We start from the raw sequence: 18484 nt of genomic DNA on the forward strand, positions 1-18484 counted from the left end.
TAAAAGGTTAAGCTTTTTAAAATAACAAGATAAAGCGGGTGAGATTTAAGATAAAAGGTAGGTTATAAACCAATGAGGTAAAAGGTCAAACACATAGAAAGCAAAGAAGATAAAATCTAAGACAAAAATACAAATATTTCATGAACTGGAAAGTTAAAACACTGTAATGGATTAAAGATTAAAAATAGGAAATATGAACTAAAAAGATAAAAATTAAATTATAAGCATAACAACAAGTGAAAATACTGGGGGAATGCATTTAAAAGAAAACAGAAACAAAAAGTGGACAGACCAGAAATGTGACTGAGAAGTGAGGGACTGCGCAGAGGTCGGGGAAGGAGAACTGCTGGCTGAGTCCATGAGGTTCTGCTTCCTTTCACAGCAGTGAGTCTCCTGTTGGAATTCAATGGCCCTCCACGAAGCCATAGCAGCACTCACTGCCCTTCACTGCGTGAGCCTCTGCGAGCCCGCTGCAACGAGTCAGCAGCTGTGGGGAGCGGAGGCTGGATGGCAGACCTTCTCGCAGCCCACGGTCGACACCAGCAAGGCGGGAGCAGCTTCTGAGTATTTGGAGCTCCCTGTTCCCTTTTTCTTCCAGAACTGCAGCCGGGATGTCTGCCCTGGGTGGACCGGCATAAACGTGGATGTGATGGTACTTTCTAATGTCCTGTGTGACGTAGGGAGAAAAGCAATGGCTTGGAATTTGGGAGACAAGGATTTAATCCCAGGGTTCAAGCTAAACTGAGCTCAAGCCATTTACTTTTCAGGACCTGGTATTCATTTACGTATTTGTTTATTTCAGCTATAAAAGGAGAGCCTTACAAACACTGTTTTCCTATTAATGTTAGACCACAGACAAGTAAAATATCACATTTTCTTTTGAGATCTTGGATCAGGAATCTTCGTGTCAGATGCATGAGGAGAGGTCAGAAGGAGAGGTGTACATGGGCTGAACTGTTGCCAAAGAGGAAGAAGTGGGAGAGGTGCGCGTGATGCAGTCAGTGTTTGACTCAACTGTTCTCAAGCCCAAAGTTGGGAAAGAATGGCTGAACTACTGAAAGACTTAGCTTCATCAAATTTTTTCTTTTTTTAATAGTGTCAGTAAAACTAAAATTCAGTTGGGAAAGCCCGAGACTCTAGCCAACAAGGAAGAACTTAATGAGCCCTGGTAATTATCCAGATCATAAAGTTGAAACAGGAAGCAGAGCCAGCGCCATCTGGCATGTGATCTGGACCTCTTGTCACGGCACTAGTGTGGAGATGCTTCTAGCTGGCACTTGCACAAGGGTGTCATGCAGCCCTGGGTGTGCGTGTGGCTGATCTCCCCTTTCCCACATCACACTGGGCACGGCAGCAACACACCAGGCTCCTCTCGCCTGCACACTGGAAGGCCCAGCTCCTGGGAACGAGGGCGACAGGATTGCCAGCCGCCCAGATACCGTGAAGGTCAGGGTAGCAAGCAGGAAGCGTCAGAGGAGCAGGTCCCAGCTCCGTTGCTCTCCTCCCTTCCCTCCTCCCTCTGTTCTGAGCTCCCCTGGAGCTGGAGTTCCCTGTTTCATCTTCTTGTTTGTGCTCTGAGGTTGGGTTTGGTGTGGTTTTGATTTTTGTTCCCTTGCTTTTTTGTGAGGAAATGGCAGGAGGAGAGGGCAGGCCTGGGAAGAAACATTAACCATTCCTTCCTGTCCTTATTTAGATGCGGAATTCTCGTTTTATCTCTGTGTCTCCATCAACTTTTGCTGAGTTCCTTAGGTCACTTCCCAGTGTTAGTCAGAGGCCTCTGCAGGACGAGAACCTCTATTCTTTTTTGGTTTCTTCTACATCCAGCTTGCCTCAGTTTCCCTATAAGTCAGCCCTCACTCTACTCGTTCACAAACCTAATTCCTTCTCTGGGAATGGAAAGGAGTAAAAGGTGAATGCAAACCATGTAAGTGTCTGCAGACAGTCTACTTAATTTAGTCAGCATATTTTTTGGTGATGATCACAATGGGCAGGTGCTAATGTGGACATTGGCAAATATACTGGATAATCTCTGCTTTCTGGAGCTTGAACTTCTTTTTGGGGAAGAAGTTCAAAAGAATATGAAGAGTTCAAAAGAGGAGCGTTACTACCAATACCATATGACACAAGGCAGGCTCTGGTTAAACGTCCAGTGAATGGCATGGGTACTGACTATTGAGGAGTTTGGGAGTGTGGGGAGAGCTTCCTTTGGGGCCCACCTGAATCCTGAAGTGAATGGAATTCAGTTGTGGTCACCACCTTCTATTTGCATGACATTAAAGTTTACAAAACATATCAGTTCCACTTAATATTTAAATCACAGGTCTTCTAGCCAAGGAAACTGAGGCTCAGCCAGGTCTCCTGGGAGCAGTGAGCCCTGATCATAGGACTGGAGCTCTTTATACTACCAAAGGCCTCCCCTGTAAGAAAGTGATGGAGAAAAGAGCTGGGAGGGGAAGCTCCAGTAGCTAGACCGTTGGGGAAGGGACTCTAAAGGATCTTGAAAGTGGAGGTGGGGTTCTGTGTTAGGGAGATTCATGGCCCAAAGGATAGCAACTGACCTGCATTACACCTGCCATCTTCTCAAACTGTTGGCCTGGGGGCCTGATTTATCCTAAAGACATGTTTGTTTGGTCTGCACGGTAGTTCAAATTGTGCGCATTAACTGAATTGCCACATTTCACAAAATGAAGTGACCCCCCCGCCCCACCCCACACATTCAGATTGCTAGCTTCTCTTGATGATCAGAATCCCTGGTGACTCTGAACCACTGTTTTTATGGCGACTTTGAGCTGGAACCATATAGCAACTGCCTCTAATGGGGCAGATGCTCTGCAGTTTTTCCAGGGCCCCTGTAGGCTTTTGACTTTGCATCCCTTGATTTCATGGGGATCCTACAAGGGGATGTTATAATTATGGTACTGTAACACTTCCTAGATTTGAGTATTCTCTTGTAAATTGAGATACAAATCTGATGTGGTTGAAAGGGGCAGGAAGCCTGGATTGAAGCCCAGCTCTGCCGTATATTGCTTGTGTGACCTTAGCTAAAACAGCCGACCTCTTCCAGCTTCAGTTGCATGGCCTTCTGATTGGGCAAAATGACACCCACTTCCAGTGAGGGTATGAGAATTGTGTGACTTAATGAAAATGTAGGTGCCGCCTATGCTGTGCTAATGCTTCTCTCTGAAAGTACTCAGTCTAGGATGCAACGATACAGAGATTTGGTTCTACAAGATATTCCTCGAGTGACTTCTGAACTTTTGCATTGAAGTGGCAGTTTGGGGGAAAAGCGAGTCTCATATAACTTTGAGGATATCATGGACACTGGGTAAGGGGATGGCAGAGAGGCATTGAAAGAGAGGCTGCTTCCTTTCTGCCCCATGATGTGCAGTCCTGCTGGCCATCCCAGCCTTGCTTCCCCATTTTGCCAATGAACAGGATGTTTTATATATTTGTGCATCAGAGAGAGGATAAGAATGGGAAGGAATTGTAACTGGGGCACTTCCACCATCAAGGTAGGAGAGTATTTTAGAAAACTCAAAACTCTGTGAATAGGGAAGGACAAGAAAAGCAGCCACTTCTCATCCCTGGGCAAGCTTCAAGAGCCTGCTGGGAATTGATTTCAGGACTGTGGCAATACTGTTGACGTTCTTTGCAGATGGCCGTGGCCTGTTAAGGCACTTAAAGAAGTAGATTCCATAGGAACCATTTCAGGTCAAGATTCTCTCCGGACACCACTTTTTGGTTTGTCTTTTGTCCCAGCTCACTGAGTGGTTATTATGGTGACATGCGTGGGTGAGTGGTAAAGTGGCTGCATTGACAAGTGCTTCCTGGCTTTGTGTGCAGGTGTATAATTCTGTCTCGTTTTCCTTTCCACCATCCACTCCCACTCCATCTCCTGCAACTCTGTCAAACACTGCACTTAACAGGCCATCTTGGATTTTCATTGTGATTCCTTTGTGAGAAGAAATCGGAGCAACCACATAAATGCTGCCCAGAGACATCTGTCATCTTCCGACTTAAAAGAGACAAACCACAGCTACATGACTGTTGATCGCCGGTCTGTGTTTATTCAGCTTCTCAGAGCTCACGTAACCCAACACCTGAGAGCTCACATAACTAAACATTTATGAAAGTGCCATGTGTTCAGGTAAGTTTTGTTTGTTTCACCTACTTGTTTAAGCTTTGCTTTCTAAAATATATTACTAAAATGCTTGGAAATTTGTGGAAGTAATAGCTTTGGGGGCCAAGTAGGTAAGTTTGCATCCTTAGGCTGCAAAGCAAAATTCTCTCCCCTCCAGGGAAATTGAGAGATGCTAGACAAAAAATAGCTCCAGTGATAATTATTCTATGCTTGAAATAGGCTGTCCTTGGACTGAAGCCAAACATGTAAATTTGAGTTTAAATCATGCTTAATAGGAAAAGCAAAGGGGTTACCCTCCGAGCTCTACTGAAGGCCACTGGTGGCCTTAGCTGTGGTTTGCCACCTCTCTTTTGCTTCAGCTGCCCTGTTTTCCTGGAGACCTGCCTTGACTTGGGGAGCAAGGCTGAAGCAATGGTGCCGAGTCTCCTGCTGTGGGAAGGGAAGGAACTGGCCCAGCCGTCCACGGATATGCTGAGGAGCTGACATAGCCCTGGGCTTTTCACTGATACCTCCTGTAAGGTCTTTGCTTTTCTGATGCTGTTGGAACATATTTTTACATTACTTGGTAATAAGGGGACAGGGAAGCGTGAGTCCTCCCAAGCTGAATTGCTGCCATTGGTTTCCAGCCACTCAGCAGCAACCATGGTGCTTTGCATCAGAGGTGATGGACACCATGCGGCTCTGTTGTGGGGACTGGCTTCAGGCCAGAGTAGGAGTTGCTTCTTTGCCTTTCTCAATGCAAAGCAGGGCTGAGCTGTGGCAGGTTGCAGCCCTGTTAGGAAGCCATATCCCTTACTCTGGATTTGTTGTTCTCCTGGCTTGCACATGGCTTTCCCAGGACACCAAGGGCAGGAGGGGAGAGGGTGGCAATACATTTGGCATCTAGGGTGCTATTTCCACTGTCTGGGTTTTCCTGGTGTCTGAGGAGACACAGCTTAAGTCAGGAATCTAATGCCTTCTACTGACTCCTGGCAAATGACATATAGAGGGTGAGTAGGAACTATTAGTTCATGGTCATGGTCATGGCCCAGCAAGCCTGGGGAATAATAGTCTTTGGAAGATATTATTGGATTATTGGTCCAATTTTTAAGATGCACAATCTGTACAGTTTCAGAAAATGGGTATCTTAATATTAACATAACTCAATGTAGCAGGATAAAACTTCTTCAGACCACAGGGTTGGGAAAAGGCAAGGTCTTAACAGAATGACAGCGTGGCACAGCCTCCTGCAGATGGGGCTGCCAGGCCCTGCTGAGCAGTAATTTTCATCTTCTGTACCTTTGGTCTGGCTAGTCATTCTAACTGGTTGAAGTTAGAATTCAGAATCATATTCTCTCTTGTTATTAAGCCAGTCAGAGATGGAGAGAAAGGGCTCCTGGGATGCGGACCCACCCCTGCTCTGCCTATTCCTGCCCGTTGGTTCTTCTTGCTCTATAACCTCCAACACACCATCTAGTCTTCAGAGTTGGGCTCCATGACCTCCTGCTAACTCAGGTCAGCTTCTACATTTGGCTTTGGACTAGGTGAATGTGAGGGACAGAAGCAGAAAGTTCTTGACAGTCTATATACTTGCTGGTAGAGAGGGAGAATGAAGAATCCAAGAATGTGGAAAGTGCCCATCATGTGGGTAATCATGTGGTGCTAATGCGTGGAGGTGAGTGTGGGAGTTGATAAGAGGAAGGTCTGAGATACTTTTATGAAAGCTTGTGTCTCTCCTAGACAAAGGTGGTGAAACACTAGTTGAGAATGTCAGCTGAGAGAAGTTGCTAGAAAATGACCTCATTCAGTCAGCAAAAATATACTGGGTGTTATTATGAAGCTGCTGTAGGTAAAAACATGTAAAACACCAAGTTATTGGCTCTCAAAGAGTATCTGGGCATCATAGGGTCATAATCTACTATATTATTTAATGCCATCTCCCATACTTGTTTCCCCTTGAGAAATTCCTCTTTGAATTTAGTCCCAACAAATCTTGTCTCCTGTGAGTAAATGGTCTATATCCTCTTTTTCGATCTGAGAATTTTGTAACTTACTGTGTTTCTGTTTCTGCTCTGTGTATATGCTGGGGTTCTGGGTTGTAATCCACAGAAATCAATTCTAGTTGTCTTAGGCAGAAAAGAGGATTTTGTTGAAAGGATATTTAATTATAAGATGTGCATTCAGGACCTGGCTCTATCACTGACTAGCACATCATTTGTCCTTCTCAGATCTCACTTCACTTGACATTCAATAATTTTGATCTCCCTTTGTGTGGAGCACACTTTGAGATGGAATGCTCAAAGACCAAGTTCGGAAAACAGACAGGAACTGAAAGTGCTCTGGGAAGAGAGGCCACAGAAACTGGCTGGGCCCAGATGAGTAAGGTGTCCTCCTCTGTCCCTGCTGTTGGGTCACTCACTCAAGATTCAAGTCCTGAGAGAACCTTCTGACTGGCCCAGCTTCAGTTTGGGGAGCTATTCCCTTTGATGTCCACAATGAGGGGACAGCTACTCTCAAGAGTAATGAGGTGGTCTCCAAAAGGAAGATAGGGGATTAATGGCAAGGACGGTTGAATGCTGGATAGCAGCAAAAACAGATGGCAGGAAACAGATCAATGTTCAAACACAGAAGTGTTATCAACCCTTACAAGGAACTTATTTATTCTTGGTGCCTTTTTTGGTTCTGATTTTTTTCTTCCTTTCTCCTTTATTATTCTTATTGTACGACATTCCTTGAACGGCAAGTAAAGTGAAATTTGAAAAAGATAAATGACTTGCTCAATGTCCCTGAGCTCATAAGTGATACAGCCAAGTCCTGAATTTATATCTTTTGATTTCAATTTCAGTCCTCTTGTCTTTCCTAGGAGCTGATGCCGTGCAAAGTGCAGTGATAAATGTCCAGAAAGTTTCCCCAAAATGCTATGGTTGTTCTGAAGAGGAATAATTTCTTCAGGTTTGGAGAAGTTTATAGGTCTATGTGATTAACAACAAATATGTTTTCTTAACCGAAGGAAGAGTGCCTTTGTTTTCTTTTGTAAACCAACACAAAATGTTCCACCATCGCTAGGAACGTTGCCACGGTGAACATAGGGAGTGGTTTTATTGACATTTTCTCCCTGCCTGAGACTGTCCAGGACCTCAGGTTTATATTTAAACTCTTTCCCTCTCCTGACGAGACTATCCTGTCATCCCAATGTGCGAGACTTTAGTCTTCTTGCCTTTTAGAAAAGAGTTTTCTGGGGGAAACTACATATTTATTATAGAAAATTTGGACAAAACATAGACCAAAAAAACCCCAAGCCACTCAGAACTCCACCTATTTTGGTTATTTCATTTTTTATTTGGATATGTGGGTATATATATATGTTCTTTTTTGAACAACTGCATTTAAATGATATTGTTTGATATCATTTTATTATATGACATAATTTTGTGAGCATCTTCTCATGACATGAATGTGGCACCTAAATTCTTAATTCAGTCCAGTAACGATTTATTGTGCACCTCTTTTGGACTCAGCACTATGGATCAGAAATCTTCCCTGTCCTCAAGGAGCCACATTCTCCTCTCCTTTTAGTTTATATAGGAAGGAGGAAAGCAAAGAAGCCAGGAATCAAAGAATCAAGAGAGCAACTGTGGATGCATGACTTCAAGCTGATGATTGTCTTTCTATATTAGAAATATCTGGAGTTCAAAACACTTCCATATTTTTTTGAAAGTAGGGACCTATGACTTAGTTTTACATGAAGCCACATCAAAAGCCAACACAGCTCTGCAGATATGTCACTAAAAATATTTTTTAAAAGGAATTCATTATTTACCAGGTCTCTCAAAGACTACAAAACAGGATTGAATTCATAGACCACATGGATGTAACTTACTCATCTCCCTCTCTTCCCTGTCCTCCAGCCTCCGGAAACTGCTCTGGACATCTCGCACGCCAAACCCACAGCTGTCTCCCTCTCTCCTTTTACTGTGCGGATCACTTAGCATCTTTTCTAGAAGGTCAGAATCCTTCCTCTTTAAGAGGAGCGAGGAAGGGAAGAACTGTAGGAATTCAGGAATCTTTTCAAATAGCAGGGAGACAGGCATGTGAGCACTTACCCCTTCATCTTTATAGGCCTTCCTAGGATTTTGCCCCTCCGTCTCCTGAAGTGACTGGCCCTGGCACGCGTGCCTGGGAGGAGCTGCTCTTGCTGGGCAGAACTGACCCCGAGGAGCCAGGCAGCAAGGCAGGGTCAGTGAGCAGGGCACGTCCTCCCACACAGGCACAGCTTGGGGGCTGGGTGGGGGCAGAAGGACACCAGCAGGGCTGCCCCCCGACTTGCCCTTGATGTGTTTTCACATCACCTTCCCGCCCACCCCAACCCCAGCCCAGTGCTGGCCTCCAAAGAAGGACCAGGATGCCGTTCCCCTGCCAGAGCCTGAAGACTGTCGGCTTGGATAACAGGTCCTAGGGCTGGGGCCTGGCAGGAGATGGGTGAGGTTAAGGTAAGGACTTGGACTCTTGCTTTTCCTCCCAGGGTGGTAGCTTGACCGTAAGAAGCTGCTTCCTTTTGCACTTTTAGCTCATGGAAGTCAGACTTACGGAAGAATTTCAGAGAAACTTAAGATTTCTGCAGTAACTTCGCCAGGAAATCGGCTCATTATTTTGTAAATAGTTCTGCTAAGACCTTGTTTGTTTCTGTCTTTGGTGGTTTCCTTGGCCTGCCTTCTGATTTTCTGAGAAATCATGGTCTTGCCTCAGTTTATCTGGTCGTAGCTGTGGTCAGTGTTGTAGCTGCTCTGCTGCACATGAGGCCTGGCCCTCCCGGGGCTACGCGCCCGGCTGGGGAGCCCCAGGAACCGGGCAGTGAAGGCCCTCCCCGAGCCCCATGGTGAGCGCGTCCGTGGAGGCCACGTCCTCGCTCTGCGTGAAGAAAGGGCACTAAGCGCCAGCAACTGGTGGGAGAATGGGGCTCTGGTTTCTCAGTTTAGATCGTAGAACTCTCGTCAGGGTTTTTCTTCCTTGGAAGTCAGGAAAGAACCAGAAGCAGATATGAGAAACTGCATAACCAGAGGGTTGGGGATCTTGAATATTCATTTGTTCATACCCTAAATTCCTTCAAGAATTTTTAAGCATTCAGGCTCCACAGTTAAGTGGATCTAAATATGAAGTCTGTTTCTGCCACTAGCCAGCTGCATGTATTTGGGCAAATGACTTTACCTACTGAAGCCTTGGGTGTTTTAAGTGTAAAGTGGGGAAAATAACAGCCACCTACCTCCCCAGAAGATTGTTGTATTAAGTGAAAATGAAAAAAAGAAAATTGCATTTGGAGCACTAATCCTGTGCCTGCTGAGTGGTCTCAGTTGTTGGCAGGTATTCTTTTTCTTGGAAGCACCACCCCAGAAGGCTGTGAGGGTGGCAGTGAGGGTGAGGTGACACAGATCCTCCCCTGACGTGGCTCCTGATGGGCAGTCCTGACACAGGACATGACAGGAACCACGAGAGGAGAACAGGGTGGAAGGGGCACGTAACAAACAGACCAAAGCTTCAAAGGGAGGATCAATGGACATGGTGTGGCTCCGAAATGCAAGCTGAGTATAACAGAGCACCTGCGCTTCCTGACGGACCCTGAGCACAGTGGGCGAAGTTGCAAAGGGATAAATTTAAAACGGTAGGTGAGCGGGCTTGTCACCAGGCTGACAGGAGGTAAGCAAAGGAGAAAAAAGCAGACTGGGATAAATAAATAAGCAATAACAACAACCCTACCAGCTGAGACAGTGAGAGGCAGCCTGCCACAGAGGCCAGAATTGAACTTGAGATGTAAGATTACAAAAAGAAAATGTATGCAGACTTCCATAGATTTCTCTGGTACTTCCACTGTTTTCCTCCCACAACACTCAGAAATCCACCCTGGATTTATTCCTAGGAGGGATGCCAGAGCATTCTCCTTGCCCCTTGCCAATGCCTTGGAGATTTCACGGTAAAGTTCTTGGGATGGGATGAATGGTACAGAGTGTGATCAGCACGAGTTGCTGAATCCTGGGAACTCTGATTGGGGCAGATGCCGGCTGTGCAAAGTATGTCTAGACATGGAAATTGTGCTCCTAATCTCTCAATCTTGCTTTCTCTACATTCTCTGACAACGTGCTATCTCTGTAAACATTCTTGCCACAGGAATGGAGCTGGAAACACATGTGCAATCAGCAGTCACAGCAGCTACAAAGAGGGTTATGAAACCTGCTCAAAAATAGCCTGCTTGCCCCATAGGCATGCAAAGCAGCCAAACAGCCAGGGTGAACGTGTCAGGCAGCAGATTTTGCTCTGCATTTCAAGGGGCCCCCAGTGACCTGCTGTACTTAGGTGCAAAGGAGCTCACAGCTGGTCAGAAGCTTCCAGAGGTGACCTGGGCCTGTGGACAGAGCCCCCTGCGCAGCTGTGAGCTATGAGTCCCTGGCATCAGTTCCTGCTCCAGGGGAGGCAGTGCCCAGCCTCCCAGGAGATGCCAGGACTAAGCCCTCCTATCCTACTTACCCTGAAAATCCTCAGCCCTGGCAATGTTTATTTGGGTTAAAAACGTTGAGGTTACATAATGTTTACCTGAGTCAAGAATATAAAGAGCCCTTAGAATCTACTTAATGCATCAGCTGAATAGTCCCCTTGCTCAGCCGGAATGGTACATTTTTCTACAATGGGTGAGCAGGAGGGAAAGGCAATTTGGCCAGTACTCAGAGTCTCAGCGACATGGTGCAGGTGCGGCTCTGCTCTGCAGAGCCTGGGGTGCGAGGCGAGACTGCCGAGTGGTGGTTGTCCATCTGCTTTGTCTCCAGCACCAACTGTTTGTGTGACTTTTGGCCCAGTCACGCCGGACCTCTCGCTTTAGTCTTCTCTGCAAGTGGGAAGGTGCTCTTTCCTCTGAGTCTCACTCATATTGGGGAAAGGAGTCAGGGGGCTGCCCCTTACCATGTGTCCTTGGAATTGGATCTCAGTCAACTCAAGGAATGATTATATTACTGATGCAATTGCAGAGGTCCTGGGATATTTTCATCGATACTATTCTTCATGGGTGAAGAGACAGGGTGAGTCATCTCTATTCTGGTGGGAAAGAGCACTGGGCTAGAAGTGAGGAGAGCAGGGCTCTGAGCCAGGTCTGTCACATTGCTTTGTGTGAGTTACTGAACCTCTCATTACTTCCTTCAGTTGAGCTAGATCAAGAACCGGAGACCAGGAAAGGACCCTGGGCAATCACAGGCACTAGGCTGAGGGAGCGTGGAGGGCACTGCCAACTCACAAAGAGGCCAGCTTTCTTCTTTGTGGGAGCCCAAAATGCACACCCTTTCCCCTCTCCTGCCTCCCATCCACACCCATTGCCTCCCTGCCCTTTACAGGCAGCCAGGTTGGCCCTGGCCCAGACTGGGTTTTTGTTTTGTCAAACTAACTCCCAGGCTTCTGCCGGGAGGTGGACACTGTTGGGAGTAGTGTGAATTCATCTTTGGTTTTTGGGTGGAACTTGAGTTGCTTCTCCAGGTGCATCATGGCTTGGCTTAGACCATGCCCTTCTGCAGGGCTGTACTCCACACCCTTTCATGGGAAGCACACCACCTTCTATTCCACCATGGGTGCTGGTCAGCGTGACCCAGGCAGAGCATTTGAAGCAGTGGATCCTGTCCGTAGGATGAGCCAGGGGCCCTCATTGGCCCGTGCCTTAGAACTGAGTCTACACTTGTTACTGATGAACCTCTTTGAACTTGATGACCTTTACTCTTTCCCCTGTGGCCCTTTTAGGGCAAAGAGAAAATAAGGCCTGGTCCTTTAGTGACTTGAGGCTTGTCTTACAGTCAACCTGTCCCGAGTCCTGCTCTAAGTGTCACAGTTGCTTCCCAGGCTGGGACCTTGAGCTAGTGCCCACCATATACTACATGCTGTCTTCTCCCCTTATGAGCCTGGGCTGGGGACACCCTAAGCCCTGCCCCTCCACACACTGGTTCTTCAGAAAACCTGTGCAAGACTTAACATGCCACTGTGGCTCCTTCCAATGGGCTTTGACAATAAGGAAAGGTGTCTGTTTATGTAGGGATATCACTGAAGCAGAGAGTCTGAAATCCATATAATCCTGCAGGCTTGAAGGCTTTGACCTCCCCAGATGCTTTCTTCACGTTTCGCACCAGGCAGCTTGGGCTCCACCAACCTGGCTATGAAGACCTGGCAGCTGCTTGGGCTGAAAATAGCACTTGCTTTGAGTTTTAATCGCAGCATGAAAAGGGACTCACGTACACACACCCCGACATGCAAATGTGGGCTCAGAGGCTGTTTCAGGCACCAGGGCTGAGTTCACATGAGGCTGTGAGGTGAAGCTGGAAATGAGCTCTGGTAGCTGAGAAGGCGGATGAGCTGAGAGCTTGTCATGTGGGGCTGTCACTTCCTTCCTGTAAACAGCAGGTGGAAGGAGCCACCCGAGGCTCAGTGGCCAAGTGCGTTTGTACTTGCAGCCTGGGACAAGCTTTTGGAGGAAGAGGAAAACGCATGCTTACTGTTTCTGTTTAAAGCAAAACCTCTGGTATTCTCCCTTTAGCTCCAAATGCTCATCTTTAATGTGTTCAAATCATTACACAAAAGTAAAAGTGTGAAAGAATCTGTTAAATAGGGTTGCAATGTTGACATGGAAGGCTTGGGGGTCTCTCTGCCCACGGTGCCTGTGTCACCTCTCTCCCACTTCTCTTCTCACTTTCCAGGGCCCCATCCCATGCTCAACCTAGGCACAGACCGGTAGCTCTTAAAATACAGGACAACATATATTCAGATACTTGAACCATGGATAGAATGTTCCAAACAATATCTATGGTGTTTCTCTGTCTCTCCCTTCTTTCTGTTTTCTTTCCTTGAGCAAATAGACTCCATTAGAAAGGTCATTGTGCAATGCTCTAAGATTATTGTTGATCTATTTTCATTTTTCCCATCATGTCCCTCAGCCAGGAGGCTTAGTGGACCAATAGAAAGTGCTCAGGCCTTAGAGACAGATGGGTTTAGCTTTGAATACCAGCCATGCTATTTGCAGCTGTAGAATCTTGGATAATTTGCCTAAATCCACTGGCCTTCTGTACACTGAGAATAATAGCTGCTTTGCAGGGCTTCTGTGAGGTTTCAATGGAACACTGTGTATAAAGCAGATATATAAAGTGATTGCATCTGTGGAGTGATCATATAACATTTTTGAGACTCTTAATGAAAAGCAAACACCATGGAGATACAGAGAAAGGACTAACCCAGGCATAACACACCATCAGCTCATCACGCCCAACCAGTTTGACCTTGGGTCACTAGCAAAATGTCTCTACAGCAGGGTGCATGTGGGAGGAGGCTGGGCTGTGGGGCCATTCATTCCACATGCCATTTAAATCTGCTGCCAGGCAGAACTGGGCCTGGAAGTGCAAGCTCTGCTAGAGGCCAAAGTTGGAGTGGAAATTGCTGAAGCAATTTCTCTAACATTTATACAAAGTGTTATAAATAAAATAAATTTAACAAACTACTCAAAAGGCATGGCAAGCTCATCGCCTACTCTGTCTTCAGGGAGTATCAGCCGTTTAAATATCTTCCCTCCAAGGTACAGAAAGAATCCAAAGGCATCTTGTGGCATAGAGGAGAGAGCCTAACTTGGAGCCTAGAGACCCACAGTTAAGCCTCAGCAGGTGACCTTAGGTAAGGCATTTGCTTTCTCTGCACCTTAGTTTCCTCATCTGTGATGTAAGGATGAGGGTGATAATAATATTTGTACATGCCACATATTATAATGAAAGTCAACTGAGACTGTGCATTTTAAAGTCTTCTGTGTGGTTGTCTCACTCTGCAGGAAGGTCTTGAATCCTTTCCAGTAACTTCTGTTGGATCAGCAGATTTCTGTTGGTGATTTATATGCTTGAAAAGGTACAGACTCTATCTCTAGGCAGTGCTTCTATCAAAGGCTTGAAGGCTTGTCACAAAGGGCAGATGATGTAAGGCTGAGAGGGCCAAGTATTATATCAGGGATAGACTCAGGATTCTTTTGGGCCTAGATAATTGGGATTCTCTCTGCTTTCGTCCTATTTTTCCTCACAGAAGCTCAAGACTCTGTATCCTGAGGCATGATATAGAACACAGGCAACCCTCCTTTCTACTACCTTCCCACTCTACTTCCCTTCTGAATGGGTACCTGTGCAAACAGTCAGTGCTCACTAAATGTCTATATGCTGTGTAGTTAGGCTGAGGTCAGTGCACTATGAGCAGAAGTGACAGGTGTGGCTCCCACATGGAGGTGATGATGAGCCAGTATCTGTGGGTGGGAATATAAATCAGGGCAGCCCCTATGGAAAACAGTATGGAGGGTCATCAAAAAATTTAAAACAGAACCATCATATGATTCAGCAATGAAGGAAACATCCTACCTCAAAGGTGATGTCTGCACTCCTATTTCACTGTAATATTATTCACAATAGTCAAGATACAGAAACAACCTAAATGCCCATCAATGGATGAATGGATAAAGAAGAGGTGGTGTTTTATATATATATATATATATACACACACAAACACACACACATATATTCAGCCATAAGAAAGAAGGAAATCCTACCATTTGCAACTGCATGGACAAAGCTAGAGGACATTATGCTGAGTGAAATAAGCCAGACAGAGAAAGATAAATACTGTATGATCTCTTTTATATTATATGTGGAATCTTAAAAAAAATCAAACTCATAGAGAGGAGAATGAACATTACCAGGGGCTAGGGGCTTAGGGGAGTGGGGAGATGCTGGTCAAAGAATACAAGCCTTTGATTATAAGGTAAGTTCTGGGGACCTGACGTACAGCAGGGTGACTATAGTTAGTAACACTGTATTGCAACACTTGAAAGTTGCTAAGCGAGTAGGTCTTAAGCATTCTCACCACACCACGAAAAAGGTAACTGTGAGGTGATGGATGTGTTAATTAACCTGATTGTGGTAATCATTTCACAAAATATATGTGTATCAAAGCATCATGTGGAACACTATAAATATATATAGTTTTGTCAATTACACTTCAATAAACCTGGAGGAATAAAAAGAGCCAGTGTCTTACTTCTGTTGTTCTTTACTCCCAGTGCCTATGTCCAGGAGGTCTTAGCTGTAAGATGGGGGCTTGACCTGCATCAGGCTTCATATGAATGAGAAATAAACTGTGTCTAGCTGCGGCGGTGTGGGGATCTGTTCTGGGATGGAGCCGGGTGGCGCCTGTCCTCACTAACATGGTGGGTGTGCTGGCTGCTTTGCTCCGCCCTACCCACCTCCTCAGTTCTGTGGAATCTTGGGTAGGCTCTCACTGCTCAGAGTGGTGGCTCTTCTCAATTTACCAGTGACCTCGCCCCTATTCACCTACAGGCCACTGAGCTGCCCAATAGGCCTCTCAAACTGTTTTCACTTCATTATTTTAAGCCAAAATAAAAGTAATACATTCTTATTTTAAGAAAATCTCCCTGTACCTTCCTAATTACCTACTTGCTTTCTGTTCGGGTGGCTTTTTCTCTTAATCCTTGTTAAAGCAGGTCGGTATTCCCCCAAATCTGCCTCTGGCCCTCTTCTCCAACCTCCCACCCTTTCCGGCTCGGCCCCCACCTCCACCCCGTGGCCTTGACACTCTCATCTAGCTCCAGCTATTTACATAAGACTGCCTTCCGCACCCTCAACTCCAGGCCACATTTTGACCTTCTCCAGACATTTACCTGAGGCATCAGCCAACTTCTGGAGATGAAACTGCCCAGAGCTGGACTTATTATCATCCTCTCTCCTTTTCTCCTCTTCTTCCTGCTGTGTCCCCTCTTTCTGCCAAGTTTCCCCCAGGCTTGACCCTGGACTTCATTTTTGATGCTTCTCTATCCCACCATTCCCATATGCAATCGGTCACTGAGTGCTATGGAGTCTCTGTCATCAGGCTCCTTCTCGATACATTCATTGTGTATCTAGATTGGACTAGAAAGACACACGCTGGATTGTTGACCATGCTTAATTCTGAGGAAGCTTGAGGTGGGGACGATGGGGACTTTCATACTTTAAAGTGTATTATTGTTACTTTTTACATATTTTCTAGAACAATGGACTCATGTATTAACTACATAATATATGAACAAAACAGGTGGGCTCTCTGGAAGGTAGTGAAGCTTCCACAACTGAAAGTGCACAAAAGTTGGGTGACTTAGCATTAGGTATGCTGTAGGAACGATTCTGGATCAATTAGGATTAGATTCAGATGCGACTGATGGACACCCACAATAATATAGGCTTGAGCAATATGGAAAGTTATTTCTCTCTGGACTAAAGTGACCTAATGGTAGGTAGTGCAGGGTTTGTGAGAGTCCTCGACAAGCCTCAGAGATTTATCTTGCCACTCTATTCAACACTCAGCTTCCACCTCAAGGTCCAAGAAAGCTGTTCAAGCATCAGTCATCACATTTGCATTCCAGTTAGCAGGAAGAGACAAATTAGAGCAGGCCCTTTGTCTCTAAGGATGTTTCTTGGAAGTTGTTTGTTTCTGTTTATAGCCTATTGGCCAGAACCTGGTCACACAGGAACACTGAGCTTCACAGGGCACTGGAATAGGCTTTATTCCATGTGGCTATGTACTCAGCTACAAACTGGGACTTCTATTACCAAAGAAAAAGAGTAGAATGAATACTGGGGGAATACTGTGGGGCAATTGGCATTCTCTGTTGACATTTTTAATGCAAAGATTTTAAAATTAATAGTAGCTGCTATTTGAGTTATCCCCATATACTAAGCACTGAGCTAAGTCCTTCACGTGTGCTATTCTATTTATTGCCCCCACACCTATGAAGTAGGGTCAATGCTTTTACTATTACACTGAAACTTAGTGAGGTTAAGTAACATGGCCAAGGTTACAGTTAGAAAGCGGCAGACTGAGCACCAGAACCCAATGCTGGTTGACCTCAGAGCTCTTAACCTGAATATTGTGTAGCCATATACTCTTTGTGTTGGTTCTTGTTCTTAACTGCAAGCAACAGAAGTTGGCTCTGATGGAGTTAAGCAAGAAAGGAGCTTATTAAAATACTGAGTAATTCACAGAATGAACACCAAGCTCAAAGCAAAGAGGCAGGAAAAATGCCATAGTTCCTCTTAGAACTAGTGGTTTTGTTGGGAACTGTTTGCTTTCACCAGAGAAGGTGCCTGTGCCCTGCTTCCTGCACCACCAGCTCCCAGTCTCAAGCCCAGGTGGTGTTTCTGATTGGTGCAGCCAGATCTCAGGCCTGCTGGGAAAGCCACTGTCTAGCATAGCCATACCCTGTGATGGGAAGCTGTCCTCATTCCCACCAAAACTCAGAAGGTGGGAATTCTCTAGACTTGGAAAGAGATTTAAATGCTGACATAATGCCACCTCACCACTCTATTTCCTCATTTCCCTCATTTTAGGTTCAAGAATTTGAGCAAGATGAATTTTAACTGGATTGTTTTCAAAAGTTTAAAAATGTTTGGCTCTCCCTTTGGCCCTTTTTTCTCCTTGGGAATTCCTTTGAAAGCAGTGGTGTAGTAATTCCTGGCATCTGTAATGGGGTGTGTGATAGGCAGAATAATGGCCACTCCAAAAGATGTCCATATCCTAATTCCCAGACCCTGAGAATATGTTATCTGACATGGACAGAGGGTCTTTGTAGATGTGATTAAATTAAGGATCCTGAGATGGGAGAGCAACTTGGATTATCCAGGTGGGCCCAATATAATTACCAGGATCCTTATAGGGGAAACAGGGAGGCAGGAAAGTGAGAGTCAGAGAGACTCTCTAATGACTGAAAGCAGAATTTGGAGTGAGGCTATTGCTGGCTGGGGGGCCATGAGTAATGGCATGTGGGTGCCTCCAAAGCTGGGTGAAGCAAGGGAATGGATTCTTCCCTAGAGCCTCCAGAAGGAATGCAGCCTGGCTGACACCTTTCTTCTAGCCCAGCAAAACCCATTTGGACTTCTGACCTTCCGAATTATAAAATACTAACTCTGTGTTGTTTTTAGGCTACTAAATTTGTAGTAATTTGTTATAGTAGCAATAGGAAACTGATTCAGGATGCAATTAAAATGCTTACAAGGATTCAAAAAAACATGCACCCCTATATTTATTGCTGCATTATTTACAATAGCCAAGATATGGAAGCAACTAAAGTGTCCACAGATGAATGGATAAAGCAGTGGTACATACACACAATGGAATATTATTCAGCCATAAAAAAAGAAATCCTGCCTTTTGTGACAACATGGATGGACCTAGAGAGTATTATGCTAAGTGAAATAAGCCAGGCAGAGAGAGACAAATATATGATTTCACTTATTTGTGAATTATAAAAACAAAACAAAACAAAATGAACAAAAG

General features: G+C 45.4%; 2 long non-coding RNA genes across 2 annotated transcripts in view; both read left to right on the plus strand.

Moving 5' to 3' along the window:
- The first annotated feature begins 552 nt into the window (after window positions 1-552).
- On the plus strand, window positions 553-6486 carry LOC130679524 (uncharacterized). Its single transcript, XR_008992510.1, has 4 exons — window positions 553-1446; window positions 3927-4147; window positions 4501-4655; window positions 6349-6486. It is a non-coding gene; the product is annotated as an uncharacterized LOC130679524 (long non-coding RNA).
- A 2190-nt stretch (window positions 6487-8676) lies between these two features.
- LOC130679525 (uncharacterized) overlaps window positions 8677-18484 on the plus strand; it is a 33263-nt gene continuing 23455 nt past the window's right edge. Inside the window, exon 1 of the long non-coding RNA XR_008992511.1 lies at window positions 8677-9063. This is a non-coding gene — a long non-coding RNA (uncharacterized LOC130679525). The remainder of the gene's footprint in view (window positions 9064-18484) is intronic.

This window comes from Manis pentadactyla, chromosome 11 (assembly GCF_030020395.1).
Source record: "Manis pentadactyla isolate mManPen7 chromosome 11, mManPen7.hap1, whole genome shotgun sequence".
Classification (NCBI taxonomy): domain Eukaryota; kingdom Metazoa; phylum Chordata; class Mammalia; order Pholidota; family Manidae; genus Manis; species Manis pentadactyla.